Source organism: Pristiophorus japonicus, chromosome Y, assembly GCF_044704955.1.
Source record: "Pristiophorus japonicus isolate sPriJap1 chromosome Y, sPriJap1.hap1, whole genome shotgun sequence".
Taxonomy (NCBI): Eukaryota; Metazoa; Chordata; class Chondrichthyes; family Pristiophoridae; genus Pristiophorus; species Pristiophorus japonicus.
This window is the reverse complement of record NC_092011.1, coordinates 16,692,696-16,705,592: the sequence shown is the minus strand read 5'-3', so window position 1 is coordinate 16,705,592 and position 12,897 is coordinate 16,692,696. Positions and strand designations below refer to the sequence as shown.

At 49.4% G+C, this 12,897-nt stretch overlaps 1 pseudogene; it reads right to left on the bottom strand.

Moving 5' to 3' along the window:
- The window catches only part of LOC139241109 (guanylate-binding protein 1-like), a 32,125-nt pseudogene that overhangs the window by 5,568 nt on the left and 13,660 nt on the right, over positions 1-12,897 (bottom strand).

Genomic DNA, 12,897 nt, shown 5'->3' with positions numbered 1-12,897 from the left:
GGATTGGAGGTAATTTACTCGCATGGATAGCAGATTGGTTAACGGACAGAAAACAGAGAGTAGGGATAAACAGGTTTTTTTCAGGTTGGCAGGCTGTAACTAGTGGGGTGCCGCAAGGATCAGTGCTGGGGCTTCAGCTATTTACAATCAATATTTACCGACCTAGATGAAGGGACCGAGTGCAAAGTATCCAAGTTTGCTGACGATACAAAGCTAGGTGGGAAAATGTCTGCAAAGGGATATAGATAGACTAAGTGAGTGGGCAGTGAGGTGGCAGATGGAGTATAATGTGGGGAAATGTGAGGTTATTCACTTTGGTAGCAAGACTAGAAAAACATTTTTTAAATGGTGAGAAACTTTTAAATGTTGGTGTTCAGAGATTTGGATGTCTTTTTGCAAGAAACACAGAAAGCTCGCATACAGATACAGCAAGCAATAAGGATGGCAAATGGAATGTTGTCCTTTATTGCATGGGGGTTGGAGTATAAGAGTAAGAAAGTCTTGCTACAATTGTACAGGGCCTTGGTGAGTCCACACCTGGAGTACTGCGTACAGTTTTGGTCGCCTTATCTCAAGAAGGACATACCTACCTGGAGGCGGAACAACAAAGGTTCACCAGACTGATTCCTGGGATGAGGGGGCTGCCTTACGATGAGAAATCGTGTAGAATGAGCCTACACTCTCTGGAGTTTAGAAGAATGAGAGGTGATATTGAAACATACAGGAGTCTGAAGGGGATTGACAGGGTAGATGCTGAGAGGATGTTTCTCCTGACTGCGGAGTCTGGAACTAGGGGGGCAGTGTCTGAGGATAAGTGGTGGAATAAGAGGAGGAATTTCTTCACTCAGAGGGTTGTGAAATCTTTGGAATTCTCTGCCCCAGAGGGTTTTGGAGACTGAGTCTCTGAACATATTCAAGGCTGAAATAGATAGATTTTTGGAGGCTAGGGGAATCAAGGGATATGGGGATCGTGCGGGAAAGTGGAGTTGAGGTCAAAGATCAGCCATGATCTTATTGAATGGCGGAGCAGGCTCGAGGGGCCGAATGGCCAACTCCTGCTCCTATTTCTTATGTCCTTATGGCGGAGTGAGGAGAAGAGACTTCGGCAGCTGGCTCCACAACACCACCTCGTGGACAGGGCATGTCACTACAGCGTGACAATTGACGCAACAAAATTGAACGGGAAATGTTGACATAAAAATTTACAATGGAAAATGTTGCCACAAATGCTTCATCAAAAATTGTAACAGGAAGTAATGTTTAGAACAGGAAGTAAGAGAGAAAGTTATCCAATATCTGGACATATCACCACAATTTCATCATCATCATCATTATTGGCGGACTCTCGAACGAGGATGACTTGCTTCCATGAGTTCACAGATGTTTCAATGAAGGACCCGATGTTCCAGTCCTGAACTCCAATTGAGGGGGGGGGAAGCTGCTAGTGCATGGATTTTTTTAACGTGGGGTGACCGTTGCACACCAGCCACCACACGGGCTTGACAGAGCTAGGTCTTGGTCCAGTGGCAAGGGTTAACCAGGACGACTGGAGACCAGCTCTGCTGCGCGGACCTAGTGCACACATATCGCAGTGTGGGCTGGCCCGTGCTACCCCTGGGCCCTCGGCTCTTCTGGGCCCCGTACCCTCATTTGCTGCACCTCTGCCACAAACTCTCACTGCTCCCCCGCCAGAGACAGTACTCTCACGCAAGATGTATGCATCATGGATGCTCCCTGGAAAATGTGCATTTACTGCCATGATTATCTGCTTGTGATCGCTAACGAGCTGCACGTTAAGGGAGTAGAATCTCTTTCAGTTTCAATACCCCTCCGCTTCCCCTAAAGGTGCTCGCAGGGCAATGTGCATACAGTCTATTGCACCCTGGACCATGGGGAAGTTTAAAGCCAAACCCCTCTCACTCTATGCCTCCCTGGTCATTGGAAAGTTAATAAAATCGCCCTGTGCGCAGAAAGCGCGTTATTTACCTGGAGAATGCAGCGATGGTTGGCGTACAATCACCACAATTTAGTGAGGATGTGAAGACCTCGGAGAGGGTGCAGAGGAGATTTACCGCAGGGGTAGCAAGGATGTGGGACTTCAGTTTTGTGGAGAGACTGAAGAAGCTGGGATTGTTGTTCTTGGAGCAGAGAAGGTTGAGAGGAGATATGACAGGCGTTCAAAATCATGAGGGTTTTGGTCTCCTTACTGAAGGATATATTTGCCATCGATGGTGTGCAGCGAAGGTTCACCAGACTAATTCCTGGGGTGGCAGGACTGACCTATGAGGAGAGACTGGATCGACTGGGCCTGTATTCACTGGAGTTTAGAAGGATGAGAGGGGATCTCATAGAAACATTCTGATGGGACTGGACAGGTTAGATGCAGAAAGAATGTTCCGGATGTTGAAGTCCAGAACCAGACATAGTCTAAGGATAAGGGGTAAGCCATTTAGGACTGAGATGAGGAGAAACTTCTTCACTCAGAGAGTTGTTAACCTGTGGTATTCCCTTCCTCAGAGTGGTGTTGATGCCAGTTCATTGGATATATTCAAGAGGGAGTTAGATATGGCCCTTACGGCTAAAGGGATCAATGGGGTATGGAGAGAAAGCAAGAAAGGGATACTGAGAGAATGAGCAGCCATGATCTTATTGAATGGTGATGCAGGCTCGAAGAGCCGAATGGCCTACTCCTGCACCTAGTTTCTATGATTCTATGTCTATGGCAGACTGTTGTATGAGGAGAGATTGGGTCGACTGGGCCTGTATTCATTAGAGTTTAGAAGAATGTGAGGGGATCTCATTGAAACTTATAAAGTTCTGACTGGGTTGGATAGACTGGATGCGGGTAGGATGTTTCCCGGGGCTGGGAAGTCTAGAAGAAGGGGTCACAGTCTCAGGATACGGGGTAGGAAATTTTGGACCGGGATGAGGAGAAATGTTTTCACTCAGAAAGCTGTGGAGGCTAAGTCACTGAATATATTTAAGAGGGAGATAGATAGATATCTAGACACAAAAAACATCAAGGGGTACAGGAAAAAGGCGGGAATATGGTGTTGAGATAGAGGATCAGCCATGATCATATTGAATGGCGGTGCAGACTCGATGGGTCGAATGGCCTACTACCGCTCCGATTTTCTATGTTTCTAATAGAGTAAATAACGAGAAATTGTTTCCAGTGGCAGAACGATATGGACACAAGAGCTGCCGGTGACTGCAGTAAGTGAACTCACCATGAACGCCTGCTGAAATCTCTGCTCGTGGTCCTGGAAGCATCGTTTCATGAACCTCTCCAGGGCCTGCGACTGACACAGATCGTGGATCTGCGATAATTCCTCCACCGTTCCTGTCGGGAACTCGACCAGATCTCTCATCTGCTCCTCGTAGGCCTTGGTGGCCTCGCTGACCGCCGCTGTGTTCTCGATCTGCGCCAACGCATGGACGGCGCTCTCCAGGCACGGGACGGCCCCGCTGCGGATGGCGTCCACGTAGGTGAGGGCCAGGTTTCCCAGCACTGCAGGAGAGAGGCACAGGAGGCGGGGGGAGAAAGTACTGGTGTCAAAAACACACAACGGGATTTCTCCTGGACATGCAATGCCACCCGTTCCCCTTAAACACCGAGCGCTGGCGGCCTACGATGGGAGTGAATGAATGGTGGGAATTTCCCTTTAACCGCAGGAATTGGGAGGAAGAGGTGGAGGAGGTGAGGAGGATGAAGAGGGGAAGGAGATGAACTGGAGAAGGGGAGTATGAACTTAAGAACATAGGAACATATATAAACTGCTCGCTCAGGCGGTGCAGTGGGACCTGGGGGTCCTTGTGCATGAAACACAAAAAGTTAGTATGCAGGTACAGCAAGTGATCAGGAAGGCCAATGGAATGTTGGCCTTTATTGCAAGGGGGATGGAGTATAAAAGCAGAGAAGTCCTTCTGCAACTGTACAGGGTATTGGTGAGACCACACCTGGAGTACTGCGTGCAGTTTTGGTCTCCGTATTTACAGAACGATATACTTGCATTGAAAGCAGTTCAGAGAAGGTTCACTCGATCGGAGATGAGGGGGTTGACTTATGAGGAAAGGTTGAGTAGGTTGGGCCTCTACTCATTGGAGTTTAGAAGAATGAGAGGTGATCTTACTGAGACATAAAAGAAAATGAGGGGGCTCGACAAGGTGGATGCAGGGAAGATGTTTCCCCTCGTGGGGGAAACTAAAATTGGGGGCCATATTTTCAGAATAAGGGGCCGCCCATGTAAAACTGAGATGAGGAGGAATTTCTTCTCTCAGAGGGTTGTAAATCTGTGGAATTCGCTGCCCCAGAGAGCTGTGGAGGCTGGGCCATTGAATATATTCAAGGTGGAGAGAGACAGATTTCTGAGCGATAAGGGAGTGAAGGGTTATGGGGAGCGGGCGGGGAAGTGGTGCTGAGTCCATGATCTCATTAAATGGCGGAGCAGGCTCAAGGGGCTGAATGGCCGACTCCTGCTCCTATTATGGTCTTACGTGAAAGTGAATTGGATAAGTATTTGAAGAGAAAAATTTGCAGGGCTATGGGGAAAGAGCAGGGGTGAGTGGGAATAATCAGATTGCTTTTCCAAAGAGACGGCAGAGACACAAAGGGCCACATGGCGCTTGCTGTGCTATAAGGATTCTCTGGTTGTATGAAGTACGGATGGTGCACTGGTGGGATGGTCCAGATAACAGTGAGTCACACTGACACTCGCCCCCATACACAGGGGATCGCTGCCACCACATCGTTGTTCCCTTGTATCGAGTATAAAAGCAGGGAAGTCTTGCTACAGCTATACAGGGTATTGGTGAGGCTACACCTGGAATACTGCGTGCAGTTTTGGTTTCCATATTTAAGAAAGGATATACTTGCTTTAGAGGCAGTTCAGAGAAGGTTCACTCGGAAATCAGCGACGCTTCCGGTGTCCCTGACGACTACGCGTGCGGGAAGTGCATCCGCCTCCAACTCCTGACGAACCGCTTTGCGGAACTGGAGCAATGGGTGGATTCAATCTGGAGCATCCACTATGCTGAGAATGACGTGAATAGCACGTTTAGTGAGTTGGTCTTACCGCGGGTAAAGGGTACACAGCCAGATAGGGAATGGGTGACCAACAGGAAGAGCAGTGCAAGGAAGGTAGTGCAGGGGTCCCCTGCGATCATCCCCCTGCAAAACAGATACACCGCTTTGCGTACTGTTGAGGGGGATGACTCATCAAGGGAGGGCAGCAGCAGCCAAGTTCATGGCACCTGGGTGGCTCTGCTGCACAGGAGGGCAGGAAAAAGAGTGGGAGAGCGATAGTAATAGGGGATTCAATTGTAAGGGGAAGAGATAGGCATTTCTGCGACCGAAACCGAGACTCCAGGATGGTATGTTGCCTCCCTGGTGCAAGGGTCAAGGATGTCTTGGAGCGGATGCAGGCCATTCTGAAAAGGGAGGGTGAACAGCCAGTTGTCATGGTGCATATTGGTACCAACAATATAGGTAAAAAACAGGATGAGGTCCTACAAGACGAATTTAGGGAGCTAGGAGTTAAATTAAAAAGTAGGTCCTCAAAAGTAGTAATCTCAGGATTGCTACCAGGGCCACGTGCTAGTCAGAGTAGGAATTGCAGGATAACTCAGCTGAATACATGGCTTGAGGAATGGTGCAGAAGGGAGGGATTCAAATTCCTGGGACATTGGAACCGGTTCTGGGGGAGGTGGGACCAGTTCAAACCGGGTGGTCTGCACCTGGGCAGGACCGGAACCAATGCCCTGGGGGGACTGTTTGCTAGTGCTGTTTGGGAGGTGTTAAACTAATATGGCAGGGGGATGGGAACCAATGCAGGGAGACAGAGGGGTATAAAATAGAGACAGAGCAAAAGATAGAAAGGAGAATAGTAAAAGTGGAGGGCAGAGAAACCTAAGGCAAAAAACAAAAAGGGCCACTTTTCAGCAGAATTCTAAAGGGTCAAAGTGCGTTAAAAAGACAAGCCTGAAGGCTCTGTACCTCAATGCGAGGAGTATTCGGAATAATGTGGACGAATTAACTGCGCAGATAGCAGGTAACGGGTATGATGTGATTGGCATCACGGAGACATGGTTCCAGGGTGACCAAGGCTGGGAACTCAACATCCAAGGGTATTCAACATTTAGGAAGGATAGAGAGAAAGGAAAAGGAGGCGGGGTGGCGTTGCTGATTAAAGAGGAAATTAATGCAATAGTAAGGAAGGACATTAGCTTGGATGATGTGGAATCGGTATGGGTGGAGCTACGGAATACCAAAGGGCAGAAAACACGAGACGGAGTTGTGTCCAGGCCACGAAACAGCAGTAATGAGGTTGGGTACAGCATCAAACAAGAAATAAGGGATGTATGCAATAAAGGTACAGCAGTAATCATGGGCGACTTTAATCTACATATTGATTGGGCTAACCTAACTGGCAGCAATGCGGTGGAGGAGGATTTCCTGGAGTGTATTAGGGATGGTTTTCCAGACCAATATGTTGAGGAACCAACCAGAGAGCTGGCCATTCTAGACTGGGTGATGTGCAATGAGAAGGGTCTAATTAGCAACTTGTTGTGCGAGGCCCCTTGGGGAAGAGTGACCATAATATGGTAGAATTCTTTATTAAGATGGAGAGTGACAAAGCTAATTCAGAAACTAGGGTCCTGAACTTAAGGAAAGGTAACTTTGATGGTATGAGGCGCGAATTAGCGAGATTAGACTGGCAAATGATATTTAAAGAGTTGACGGTGGATAGGCAATGGCAAACGTTTAAAGATCATAAGGACGAACTTTAACAATTGTACATCCCTGTCTGGAGTAAAAATAAAACGGGGCAGGTGGCTCAACCGTGGCTAACAAGGGAAATTAAGGATATTGTTAATCCAAGGAAGAGGGTTATGGGGAGCGGGCGGGGAAGTGGAGCTGAGTCCACAGCCAGATAAGCCATGATCTTGTTGAGTGGCGGAGCAGGCTCGAGGGGCTAGATGGCCTACTGCTGTTCCTAATTCTTATGTTCTTATGTTCTATCATGTAAATTAGCCAGAAAAAGTAGCAAGCCGGAGGACTGGGAGAAATTTAGAATACAGCAGAGGAGGACAAAGGGTTTAATTAGGAGGGGGAAAATAGAGTACGAGAGGAAGCTTGCCGGAAACATAAAAAATGACTGCAAAAGCTTCTATAGATCTGTGAAGAGAAAAAGTTTAGTGAAGACAAATGTTGGTCCCTTGCAGTTGGATTCGGGTGAATTTATAATGGGGAACAAAGAAATGGTAGACTAACTGAACAAGTACTTTGGTTCTGTCTTCACAAAGGAAGACACAAATAACCTTCCCGATGTACTAGGGGTCCGAAGGTGTAGTGAGGAGGAGGAACTGAAGGATATGCTTATTAGGTGGGAAATTGTGTTAGGGAAATTGACGGGATTGAAAGCCGATAAATCCCCGGGCCTGATAGTCAACATCCCAGAGTAGTTAAGGAAGTGGCCCTAGAAATCATGGATGCATTGCTGATAATTTTCCAACAGTCTATTGAATCTGGATCAGTTCCTATGAACTGGAAAGTTGTGATGTAACACCACTTTTTTAAAAAGGAGGGAGAGAGAAAACGGATAATTATAGCCCAGTTAGCCTGACATCAGTAGTGGGGAAAATTTGGAATCAATCATTAAGGATGAAATAGCAGCACATTTGGAAAGCAGTGATAGGATTGGTCCAAGTCAGCATGGATTTATGAAGGGGAAATCATGCTTAACAAATCTTCTGGAATTTTTTGAGGATGTAACTAGTAGAGTGGACAAGGGAGAACCAGTGGATGTGGTGTATTTGGACTTTCAAAAGGCGTTTGACAAGGTCCTACACAAGAGATTGGTGTGCAAAATCAAAGCACATGGTATTGGGGTAATGTACTGATGTGGATTGAGACCTGTTTGGCAGACAGGAAGCAGAGAGTCGGGATAAACGGGTCCTTTTCAGAATGGCAGGCAGTGACTAGTGGAGTGCCGCAGGGCTCAGTGCTCGGACCCCAGATCTTTACAATATATATTAATGATTTGGATGATGGAATTGAGTGTAATATCTCCAAGTTTGTAGGTGACACTAAATTGGGTGGCGGTGTGAGCTGTGAGGAGGACGCTAAGAGGCTGCAGGTTGATTTGGACAGGTTAGGCGAGTGGGCAAATGCATGGCAGATGCAGTATAATGTGGATAAATGTGAGGTTATCCACTTTGGAGGCAAAAGCACGAAGGCAGAATATTATCTGAATGGCGGCAGAGTAGGAAAAGGGGAGGTGCAACGAGACCTGGATGTCATGGTTCATCAGTCATTGAAAGTTGGCATGCAGGTACAGCAGGTGGTGAAGAAGGCAAATGGTATGTTGGCCTTCATAGCAAGAGGATTTGAGTATAGGAGCAGGGAAGTCTTACTGCAGTTGTAGAGGGCCTTGGTGAGGCCCCACCTGGAACATTGTGTTCAGTTTTGGTCTCCAAATCTGAGGAAGGACGCTCTTGCTATTGAGGGAGTGCAGCGAAGGTTCAGCAGACTGATTCCCGGGATGGCCGGACTGACATATGAGGAGAGACTGGATTGGCTGGGCCTGTATTCACTGGAGTTTAGAAGGAAGAGAGGGGATCTCATCGAAACATATAAAATTCTGACGGGATGGGACAGGTTAGATGCAGGAAGAATGTTCCCGATGTTGGGGAAGTCCAGAACCAGTGGACATAATCTAAGGATAAGGGGTAAGCCCTTTAGGACTGAGATGAGGAGAAACTTCTTCACTCAGAGAGTTGTTAACCTGTGGAATTCTCTACCACAGAGAGTTGTTGATGCCAATTCATTGGATATATTCAAGAGGGAGTTAGATATGGCCCTTACGGCTAAAGGGATCAAGGGGTATGGAGAGAAAGCAGGAAAGGGGTAGTGAGGTGAATGATCAGCCATGATCTTATTGAATGGTGGTGCAGGCTCGAAGGGCCGAATGGCCTACTCCTGCACCTATTTTCTATGTTTTTGTTTCTATGTAAGTGATGATTGGCGAGAAGCGTTTGGTGCTCAGTGTAGCCAATGCCTTGAAAATGTGCAGTTTTGGGTCTGGATTTCCGCTTAGATCCTCTCAGGGCAGTAATGGAGAGGTGGCGGTCTTAATAGCGTCCGGGATCAGTTCGTGTCTGAGTAAGAAAAATAGGTCATCTAGGCCCTGAGTGTGGGGTGGAGCAGTAAGGGACCTTTCTTAGAGCATTAGGCCGGCTGAGCATGGGAAAACCCCCAGCTCAACAGCCAGCCTGGGAGCGTAGAGAAGGAAAAAACTGAAAATTAAGCTCCAAAAATATTGCCAACAAATAAGTCGCACCAACTCCACGTAAATCGCAATAAAAACCAATCGCACCTACCGGGGGTCGATATTCCTTCCTCCACTGCGGACACTACAGCTTGGAACGCCCCCGTTTGCAAGTGTTCCCAGCAGGGGGCGCTCTGGGGGGGCGCTATAGCCCGGACCGCCCGCGCTCACAGGCGTTCCCAGCAGGGGGCACTCTGTGGGATGCCACAACTCGGACTACCCGCGTTCACAGGCGTTCCCAGCAGGGGGCGCTCTGCGGGATGCCACGACTTGGACTGCCTGCGTTCACAGGCGTTCCCAGCAGGGGGCGCTCTGCGGGATGCCACGACTTGGACTGCCTGCGTTCACAGGCGTTCCCAGCAGGGGGCGCTCTGCGGGATGCCACGACTCGGACTGCCTGCTTTCACAGGCGTTCCCAGCAGGATGCGCTCTGCGGGATCCCACAACTCGGACTGCCTGCGTTCACAGGCGTTCCCAGCAGGGGACGCTCTGCGGGATGCCACTACTCGGACTGCCTGCGTTCACAGGCGTTCCCAGCAGGGGACACTCTGCGGGATGCCACTACTCGGACTGCCCGCGTTCACAGGCGTTCGCAGCAGGGGGCGCTCTGGGAGGAGCTACAGCTCGGACCACCCGCGTTCACAGGCGTTCCCAGCAGGGGGCGCTCTGGGAGGAGCTACAGCTCGGACCACCCGCGTTCACAGGCGTTCCCAGCAGGGGGCGCTCTGGGAGGAGCTACAGCTCGGACCACCCGCGTTCACAGGCGTTCCCAGCAGGGGGCGCTCTGGGAGGAGCTACAGCTCGGACCGCCCGCGTTCACAGGCGTTCCCAGCAGGGGGCGCTCTGCGGGATGCCACGACTCGGACTGCCTGCGTTCACAGGCGTTCCCAGCAGGGGACGCTCTGCTGGATGCCACAACTTGGACTGCCCGCGTTCACAGGCGTTCCCAGCAGGGGACGCTCTGCAGGATACCACTACTCGGACTGCCCGCGTTCACAGGCGTTCCCAGCAGGGGACGCTCTGCAGGATGCCACGACTCGGACTGCCCGCGTTCACAGGCGTTCCCAGCAGGTGCGCTCTGTGGGGGGGTGTGGCGCTACGGGTCGGATGGGAGACACAAATCGAGCTGGTGTCACATTCGGGGGCGTTGCACACCGGCTCGGCTCTCGCGGGCGGTAATGCTCCGTGTGCCTCGCCCAAACCGGCCCCGAAAACCCCGCCGGGTCGCTGGGAGCTGGCCGTCTGCCCGGACAAGCTCACTGCTGTCATTGCCCCCCACTCGAGGGCGAAAACAGAGCCAGCAAGGCGCCGAAAATCCAGCCCTAAGTCTCCGTATACCTCGGTGAGACCACACTTAGAGTATTAGATATAACAGAATATACAGCACAGAATACAACCCGAGTTTGTGTAATCTCTCCTCGTAACTTAACCCTTGGAGTCCAGGTATCATTCTGGTAAACCCACGCTACACTCCCTCCAAGGCCAATATATCCTCCCGAAGGTATGGTGCTCAGAACGGCTCACAGTGCTCCAGGTGTGGTCTAACCAGGGTTCTATACAGCGGATGTATAACTTCTACCCCCTTGTATTCTAGTCCTCGGGATATAGAGGCCAGCATCCCAGTAGCCTTTTGGATTATTTTCCGTACCTGCACGTTACATTCTAATGATCGATGTACCTAGACCTTCAAGTCTCTTTGGACCACCACTGCTTTTAGCGTTTCATCATTGAGGAAATATCCTGTTCTATCCTTTTGAGGTCCAAAGTGGATAACCTCACTTTTGCCGACATTGAACTGCATTTGACACAGTTTTGCCCATTCACTTAATCAATCAATATCCCGGTGTAATTTTCTGTTTTCGCCGACACTGCCTACGATGCCGCCTATCTTTGTATCATCGGCAAATTTGGATATATGACTTTCTATGCCATCATATAAGTCGTTAATAAATACTGTGAATAGTTGAGGCCCCAACACAGATCCCTGTGGGCCACCACTAGCCTATGCGGTCAATTACAGTCCCTCCCATAATCCCTACTCTCTGCCTCCTGCCGCTCAGACAATTTCCTATCCAGCTCAATAATTTGCCTTCAACTCTATGGGTTTCTACATTCGATAACAGTCTCTTGAGTGGGACTCTACCAACAGACTCCTGGAAATCCTTATAAATAGCATAAGATCATAAGAACATCAGAAATAGGAGCAGGAGTCGGCCATTTGGCTCCTCGAGCCTGCTCCGCCATTTAATACGATCATGGCTGATCCGATCATGGACTCTGCTCCACTTCCCCGCCCGCTCTCCATAACCCTTCACACCCTTATCGCTCAAAAATCTGTCTATCTCCGCCTTAAATATATTCAATGTCCCAGCCTCCACAGCTCTCTGGGGCAGAGAATTCCACAGATTTACAACCCTCTGAGAGAAGAAATTCCTCTTCATCTCAGTTTTAAATGGGCGGCCCCTTATTTTAAGATTATGCCCTCTAGTTCAAGTCTCTCCCATCAGTGGAAACATCCGCTCTGCATCCACCCTGTCAAGCCCCCTCATAATCGTATACGTTTCGATAAGATCACCTCTTATTCTTCTGATCTCCAATGAGTAGAGGCCCAACCTGCTCAACCTTTCCTCATAAGTCAACTCCCTCATCCCCGGAATCAACCTAGTGAACCTTCTCTGAACTGCCTCTAATGCAAATATATCCCTCCTTAAATACGGAGAACAAAACTGCACGCAGTACTCCAGGTGTGGCCTCACCAATACCCTGTATAACTGTAGCAGGACTTCTCTGCTTTTATACTCTATCCCCCTTGCAATAAAGGCCAACATTCCATTTGCCTTCCTGATCACTTGCTGTACCTGCATACTAACCTTTGTGTGTTTCATGCACAAGGACCCCCAGGTCCCTCTGTACTGCAGTATTTTGCTATTTTTCTCCATTTCAATTATAATTTGCTTTTCTATTATTTCTGCCCAAGTGAATAACCTCACATTTTCCCAGATTATACTCCATCTGCCAGGTTTTTGCCCACTCACTGAGCCTGTCTACAAACCTCCACAGATTTGATCATACTCCATTTTTGCAGCTGTTTTGGGGCCACTTTGCACAGACCGGTTGGAACGAGCGGCCTGCTTTTGTGCTGATGCCCCGATGTAACTGGGGGAGGGGAGGGGGATTGACCGGGAGGGGCGCTGAACTGACGAAGGGCTCTGTAACTCGGGCTCGCTCAGTCTCTCGGCTGCACCGGGCTCACCATGCTTCAGTTTGAGAGCGTTGTCCAAGTAATCATCGGCCGTCACGTCCTTGTCTTCCAACTTCAGCTCCAAGGTGAAGTCTCGAACGGCCCAGACAAAGGCCGGGAAGAACCGGGTAAATTGCGTGGACTCGTCGCCCCCTCCCGCCGATTTCACTCTGATGAGCTCGGTCAGTTCTGTGATGTAACTGAGCAAACAGTTAAGGATTGGGTTGGCAGAGGGTTGAGAGAGACAAGGAGCACGGGCTCAGGTTAATGTCTGGCCAGAGCTGGAAGGTGTGACTGACCACGTATCTGTGTCAGCTGTGCCTCACT